The 8,533-nt window shown below is 42.8% G+C and overlaps 1 long non-coding RNA gene across 1 annotated transcript in view; it reads left to right on the top strand.

Moving 5' to 3' along the window:
• The first annotated feature begins 6,995 nt into the window (after window positions 1–6,995).
• Window positions 6,996–8,533, top strand: part of LOC148881731 (uncharacterized) — a 72,289-nt gene continuing 70,751 nt past the window's right edge. Inside the window, exons 1-2 of the long non-coding RNA XR_016113683.1 lie at window positions 6,996–7,047; window positions 7,853–7,900. This is a non-coding gene — a long non-coding RNA (uncharacterized LOC148881731). The remainder of the gene's footprint in view (window positions 7,048–7,852; window positions 7,901–8,533) is intronic.

The following is an 8,533-nucleotide window of genomic DNA, read 5'->3' as shown; positions in this document are numbered from 1 at the left end:
ATGTATCGAATACGAGGCCAGGATTGAGTGATGCCGATAGACTCTGGCAGCCTGCGATTTCTCCGCCGAGAGCTCCAGCAGTGATTTTATAGATTTATTTTTTTTTTTAATCCCCCGACTGCGCTGCTCTTATTGTTATCCCGGCGTGCTGAGGACACGAGCGTCACCCGAGGCTAACACCCGGCAACCTGGGGAACGTTTGGTTCTCGCTACAGGTGTCTCAAGTCATGCCGACGTCTCCTCGCAGAGGGAGTTTTGCATTCAAGTACGAAACGAATTCCTTGACATGAAACCCCTAGCTTGTCGGCATTTGTTTACTGATAGCTTTGCATTAGCATCCACTAGCTCGATGCTAATGTTCATGAACTCATTCGCTGCCATTCCTGAATTTATTCGGGTATTGAAAAGCATGACCTGGAGCGCCGTTCCGAAATGTGTTTGGGTTTTGGTTTTTCTTGCGAAGGGTGCCGAGAAAGCGCTGGTCTGACCTCTGGAAATGTTTTTTTCCCTTCCACAACAGGGCAGCATTTGCATTTTTTCCATGTTAGCGCTTTGTTACAGATTCAGCTGTTGTTAAATCAATATGTACAATATGTATTGCATTGTATTTTGTTTGTTCATGCTTGGGTGCCGATAAAGCGCTGGTAAGACCTCTGGGAATGTTTTTGCTTCCACGAGGGGGCAGCATTTGCCTTTTGTCCATGTTAGCACTTTGTTACAGCCCTATATGAATCAATATGTATGTATTGTATTGTCTTTTGTACAGTGGCCCCCATTTCAAGCTCAGATAACTATAGACCCATATAACTTAATAATTAACATTTTTTTTTCTTATGAAAGAAGAGCGTCTACGGTTTCTTACGCTGAATTGAATGTTTATGTCGTCCTAAAACTCTATTCTGTGAGTCCTGGAATTTGGGTGAGAATGACAAAAACCCTGGCCCTCGAGTGGTCATATTTTTGCAGTGAATGAGTTAAGATGAGTTACTGTATATTGTAACCGTTAGAATCTAACGCTTTGTCTGTTTGTCCGTCAGGTGGCCGCCATCTTATGATGTCACGGTCCGCTCCTCACCTTTAGCTTCGAGTTTGTCTTTAATTATCGTCCAGGACGAAGCCGCCATCCAGCTCATCAACTGGATCAATATTTGACCGCCGTTCCATCAATTGGCAGTAAGAAGGGGGAATGTGACTATTTTTATCTGATCCACACACACACACAACGCCGCGAATTGGCTCCCCGCAGGTAAGCGGCGCTAGCCTCGGCATGAGGTAAATTAAAACCCACATTTCTGCCGGGGAAATGAGGGATTTCAAACACTTGGCGAATTTGTCTTGTTTCCATGATGAGCCGTGTGCAAGCCTCATCTGCGAAATCTCACAATCTAATTAATCAAGTTGCGTGTGCGAAGCGTGTGCAGGATTTGCAGGGTGGGTCGGCTTGTTTGCGTAGAATTAGCGGTTTTATATGTTGATTTTCCAAGAATTTTTCGTCCTCAACTCAGAGGGGTGTCTTACAAGACTCCGGGGGAACCCGCCGGTGCCACGGGGAGAAAAGGACGTCCATGCGATGGGGCGTCACGCTTTCACAAATAAGGACCCCCGCTGTGAATTTAGCCAGTGTCGCTTTAGCTCGGTTTACGGTTTATGCTAATCTCAAATCTGCGGAGGATCATAGAAATCCAAAACAGCCTGACATTTTTTTTTCATTAGCATTCCGCGTCGGACAACAAAGGCGATTAAAAAAAGGACAAAGAAGACATCGGAATTTTCTCGGAAGTAGAATCCTCATATTTCATGGTTTATAACGCTATATCAGGAACAGGCGCCCCATCCTGAGCAGTCAGCATTTGTTTATTGATAGCTTAGCATTAGCATCCACTAGTTCGAGGCTAACGTTCATGAACTCAATCGCTGCCATTCCTTATCCGGGAATTGAAAATATGACGTAGAGCGCCATTCCCGATTTTTTTTTTTTCTTATTTGGGTGCCGATAAAGCACTGGCCATGGCCTCTAGCAGTGGTTTTTATTCTCCACAAGGAGGCAGCATTTCCTTTTTTTCCATGTTGGCGCTTTGTTCCAGCTTCAGCTGTTGTTAAAGCGCTATACAGACGCTCCTCTACTTAAGCATATTCGAGTTACGAACAAGGGTACATACGAACATTTTTGTAGTAACATATGTCGTATTCTCTCCAGTTGTACATGTACATATCTTTATAAGAGCATATTTTATGAAATACTTTTCAGTACAAACCAATACAGGTTACTTATACAAACCTTAAACAAACTTATATAAGCCTCAAACATACATTCCATACAAAATGTCGCACTGATGCAACTTACGAACGAATTCACCTTACGAACGGCCGTTCGGAACGTATCTCGTTCGTAAATTGGGGAGCGTCTTTATACACCAATATGTATTTATTCCATTGTATTTTGGACATATGCCCTCATTTCAAGCTCATATAACGCCAGACCCATATAATTTAGGAATTAACTCTTTTTTCTGATGAAAAAAGAGAGTCTAAGGTTTCTTACGCTGAATTGAATGTTTATGTAGTCTTAAAACTCCATATTTTGTAGGTCCTGGAATATGAGTGACAATGACAAAAACCCTGGCACCGGAGTGGACACATTTTTGTACGTCTGGCAGTGAATGAGTTAATCATCAAGCGTCGCGATAGTTTCTCGTCGGGATCCATATTCATGAAGGGCCGTGCTCATTTGCTAGCGATGACGTGTTATTATTCCGTCCCTGCGCCTGTTTATTTGCATTTATCTTTCATCCGATCCATCAAGGTGGTACGTCGTCTTCTTCTTGCGACCGCGGCTGACCCCCCTCAAGCACAAAGTCTGAGATTTTGATCGGCCGGCGTCAAACGACATCTTACGTGCGACAACAAGGATTTAAGATGGCGCCATTTATCACGCGAAGGATGCCAGGGTTCAGCCGGTGTCGCGGTCAACTTCAAAAGTACTCACTCATTAAGTCGCGCTCGGTCGGTGTGGACGGAGAGACAACTTTGAAGAGCCGACGTGAGCGATGTCGTTTTTATGTCCGTAGCAGAAATGGAAAATAAGATCATTCGGGGAGGACTGATTGATTGAGCGTGAATAAAAAAAAATAGTTTGTGGCAAGCTTTACGACCCCTTCTCGAGTTTCTTACATGGACTCATTTGATTGTGCGGCCTCAAAAACAAAAACACAATTTCATTTTAAATTCATTATCAATATTATCATATTTGTGCTTTTTTTCCACCTGTAATGTGCAGCATTTTCACAGACCCGCTTTGTTCAGCGGAAAGGTGGGTGCTGTTGGACAGTCCGCGGCGGTCGCGGCTTGGAAATGAAGTGGATTTACGTGGGACAGGAGATGTGAGACAGTCTCTTTTCGTCAATGGATGCTACAGCTAAGTGTTTGCTTTCAATTTCAATTTAGCTTGTACTAGACGTGCACCTTACACCATGACGTTCCTGATCCACTGGTATAAAGGATGCTTTGATCCTCTTCTTTTTCATCTTGAGCAGCTTCATACAACAAAGAGAAAGTGCAGAAGATTGCATGACTGTATCTTTTGTATTGTGTCACATTATTTGTTGTTGTTTTTTACTTAAAATGGCGACGCCAGAGTGCCTGCCTTTACAGCAGCTCCTATATTTACTTTTTCTACTTATTTCTTTCCTCTTACTTTCATCATGTTGCTGCTGCAAAATGTCAATTTCACCCCTGCGAGACGATCAAAGGCTAATCCTAGACAATAAAATAAAATATAGCTTCAAGCACAAGACCAACTGGAACTTTGGAGTTTCGCCAGTCCTCCACGAAGCATCTCCAGTAGGTCCATAATGCTGCTACTTGCTTCTTTTGGACTCCATTTTGAGTTTGACTGTTTTTTGACTGTCATGAATGGGGTTATTTCTATGTTTGTTGTCATATTAAGTCTTTTGATGCGGCGCTTTGTATACTGCGACAGTCTGTTTTGGCGGTTATTTGACAAGCGGAAGGACAACGATGACACTTCCTGCTTGAACACAGCTGGGTCTATTTGTCTCGGCTCACGAGGACGGGCGAGGGGGTGGCAACAGGAGGGGGTGATGACTTGTCATTTCCACGTCTCCCCTTCCACACTCCAGCAATCAGGCGGCGTGCCAAACAAACAAGACGGAGCGAACGGCGAGAGATGCTTCCCTGTTGTGTCTTCCCAGATGTGACTGGCGACAGATGCACCGCCGCCACCGCCGCTTGACAAAGTGTGACAGCGCGCCGCATGTGTTCCGGGGGCAACCGCGTCGTCAGCGCATGATCACGCGCGAAATCGAGTTTGTCGGTGGCGACGGCGCCGTGAACCGGAGGTGAGGGAAAATAAATAAACAGACAACTAAATAGACAAATAAATACATAAATAGATGCATAAATAGAAAAATAGATTCATTAATAGAAAAACCGACACATAAATAAATAGATACATAAATGGATACATAAATGGATACATAGATATATAAATAGATAGATAAAAACAATAAATAGATACAGAATTTGAGAAAAAAAGATACATAAAAAACAATAAATAGATAAAAGGATACATACATGAATACATTAATCAATAAATACATAAATAAATACAACAATAAATACAGAAATACATATTTACATAAATAAATACAACAAACAAAATCAATATATAAATAATTAGATAAACTAAATAAAAATAAATAAATTAGATAAAAATATAAATAAAAAACAATAAATAAATAAATAAATAAATTGACAAATACATAAATAGTTGCACGAATAGATACATAAATATATTAAAAAAACATTAAATACATGGATAAACTATTAGGTAAATAAATAAATAGATACATGAATATATACATACATAGATACATAATAGAAACAAATTGATACCTAAAAACAAATAAATAGATTAAAATAAATTAATGAATAAATATATATACATACATGAATAGATGCATGCATTGATAAATAAATAAAATCAAATAAATATATACATAAGTAAATAGATCAATAAAAATCGGTTTCTTAGGCTGATAGATAAATAAAAATCATAAGTAAAAATAAAATACCAAAATAAACCCTGACAAACGAGGCTGATTTTGCCATTCTTAGAGCTGCACACGGCAAGGTCAAAATCCTACGAGTGAAATTGAATCGTAGCGACCAGTCCCGTCTCTCACGTCGGCGGCCTCCCGCAGAGGCAGCGCTGCATGCCGGTTAACCGAGTCCTCGGCTTTGAGCGTCTCCAGGGAATGAGGCGAGGGAGTATCGGAATCCGGGTAATTACAGTCTGAGGGGGTCTAGGGGGGGTGGGGGGTAGTCTGTGATTACACATCAGCCCCGTAATGGATTCAGCTCTTTCCGAACGAAGAGGTACGCTCGATCGGCGCGTCTCGGCTACCCGCAGCCGAGGCCCTGGGTCGGCGTGGGAACGGGCGGGGCAGGGCCAGGTTGCCAGGTACATCCGCAAGATGGATTACGCCAGGTTTGCCGAGTTCAACATTGACACAGATTCATCGTAAATCATTATGCGAGAGGGGGGGCGAACTCGAAGTGATTTGTGCATTAGGAGCAGAAAATGGAGTTCAGCCAGTCAATGAGGGAGGGCATATTTCACATCAATCAACCCCCGCCAGCGCTTACGTGTTACCGGGGCTTAAATCTCACTTACACCGTCGGGTTCAATGGCTACGATGGCAATCAGCGAGACGCCTAGCGCGCTAACAATACCCTACTGACTCGCCAGAGGACATTTATTTCAAGTGAATTACGCAGGACGGTGTAGGGGGGGGGGGTCAATCGGACAGAATTAGGCGCCCCCGTTGGATGTTCAGATTGCAGTTTGCTGAGAAAAAGTTTAAAATTGGCTCAGCCAACTTTTCAGGTTGACCTCTTGCTGTAGCCATTTGGATTTTTTTTTTTTTACTGGTAGCCATTTTTTTCCCCTCGGAGTCCGCCATCTTGCGATGTCGACCCCGCCTCATCCTTTCAAAACTCCATTTGCCTTTCCTTTGCACACCTCCGCATTGTCGCCAAGCAAAAAGACTGTAATTTGATATAAATTAAGTATTATTAAAATTCACTCTTTTTGTATAATTAATAATTACAAGATGATATAGTTAGCAGACTGCCATTTTGAGGACACCTGCCTCACCTGTCAATCATCCACCATTATACAATACATCATTCCTCAAAAGCATGTAGAATTACATTAAAATGTTTATTACTCACATTTGCATAAAACGTTCCAAAACAATATTTATTTGTCGTCAATGTCAATATTTGCGATATATATTAGTTGACGTCACTCTTTACGCATAAACTGATGATGTTTGTTGGGACGTGAAGTCGGGGTTTTTTTTTCAGTACGCAGCTTGTCTCCCTCACGTCAATCAACGATGACGCAGCTGATGATTGGCGTGCGTGATTGAATGGACAAGCTCGGTTCCCGACCTGCCACGCATTTGGGAACTCGTTACCTGTGGATTATTTTTGTGTTTTTAATGTACTTTGTGTGTTTTGAATTCGACGAAAACTCGTGGGGTGGTTATCTTTCTTTTTTTTGGTGGGGGGGGGGGGGTGTTTTATTTATCGACAAATATGACTGACTGCTCGACGCACGGCAGGGAAGCAAACCAGAAGGAATCCGGATATGATGAAAAGTTCTTGACGCTCTATTTAACAACAAAAAACAAACATTTGGGACGTCAGACACAACTGCAAAAGCTGTTTTGTGCGCAGAGAAGCAAGTGACATGTTGTGAACGGTAAGCTTTTTTTGTGTGCGACACTTTCAACGAGTTCGTTGTGGAAATGAGACGAAATGCGACCATCCCCCCCCCCACCGTTTATCCTTGACCGTCCAAACACGTTGTTTTCTCGTTCTCCAAGTTCAACAAAAACAACTGTACAACGTCACCCCCCCCCCTACAAAAGGCTGTCATGTGCAAGGAGCCCCCTCCACCCCCCCAAGTGGGCCAACCGGCAGCCCCCAGGTGGTCCCTTTTGTTGCCCCTCGCTCACCGTAAGTTTGTCGATTCGGAATGACTTTGTGATGAAACTGCTTAGATACAATTTTATTTGGTGGTTCTCTTGTGTCACTAAAATAGTAACCCCCCCCCCTTAAGCACTTGTGATTTTTTTTTATTTATTTATTTTTTTTTTAATGGGGGGGGGGTCTTCCTTTATTGCACAGAAGCGGCCCGGCGATTAGGAACATTAAAAAAAAACACAGGCCAATTATAGTTTTAAATTAACTTTCTGGTTAGATTATCACATGTAAAATAATCCACACACCCCTCTTCACGCCCCCCCCCCCCCCCACATTTTTCTTCCAACAAGCAACGAAGCGTTAACCCTCCTATTTATTCCGAGCATCATTACGCCACTGTCAAAAAATAGCAAAGTAGGACAAAGTAAGCAATCAGTCAGGGTGCTGGATTGAGAATGGATTTTCGCCGCCCCCAAGCCCCCCCTTCAAAGGGGTCTGCGCTTAAAACTGTATATCACCCCACCCCTCAGGGGAGCGGGGATGTAGCGGCAGTAGGCCAATTCATTTCTAACCGCTATCGCTAAATACCGCGATGCATCACCAAGTCGCGCTGCTAGCGGCTACGTCGCTAGGTGCTATGTCGCCGCTATACATCATTGCACGACGTCATCGCATCCATCCTTCAACCCCCCCCACCCCAGCCCCCAAAAAAGTATTTTTCAAATGTTTTTGTTTTGTTTCTGCCACTCATCTGACCTTGCTGTAAATATTGACGTGTATTTTCATATACAAATCTATACATTTTCCCAAAGCTAACGTTGAATGTTTTTAACCATAGATACCTGCAATCACATGACCCCAGAGGACCACCATCGACCAATAAGAAGTAAGTTTGACAAAATATGAGGAAGAATATAGCCAAGTGAACTAAAATGTGAACTCCGAACATGCTAATTTAGCTTAGCCTAGCTTGCTATCTCTTTACAAAGTGCAGAGCCAGCAAAAAATAAAAACAAACAAATAAGCTCCATATTTATAGACGCAGATGAGCGAACATGCTAATTTAGCTTTGCCTAGCTTGCTATCTTTTTAGAAAGTACAGAGCTAGAAAAAACAAATAAGGTCCTTATTTTTTGACACAGCTGTATGAACATGTTAATTTAACTTAGCCTAGCTTGTTAGCTCTTCACAAAGTATGTCCTTTTGAAACAGTATGCAAGCGAGAACCAATATATTAGTTTTGGAAATCTAAAGTTGGGCGTTTGATTTGTCATCCGGGGTCATCCTATCTGCCCCTGTGGGGCGAAACGTACAGAGTGGTGGGGGTCCGCATGTGCTAATGGAGAGCCTCCATCGGCCAAGGCAACAGGAAATCAATAACAGATCATCTGCTTGGCTGCATCACCCCCCCGAATTCCCCCCCCCCCCCTCCATCGCCCTCGCCGTCGGAGTTCAAGATCACCAACGACTCCTTTAAGACTGTCGGGTGTTTGAAGAAGTTTAATCGTCAGTGGATTGT

This window comes from Hippocampus bargibanti, linkage group LG22 (genome assembly GCF_051943395.1).
Source record: "Hippocampus bargibanti isolate YZ-2025 linkage group LG22, ASM5194339v1, whole genome shotgun sequence".
NCBI lineage: Eukaryota > Metazoa > Chordata > Actinopteri > Syngnathiformes > Syngnathidae > Hippocampus > Hippocampus bargibanti.
This window is presented reverse-complemented; position numbering and strand designations above follow the sequence as displayed.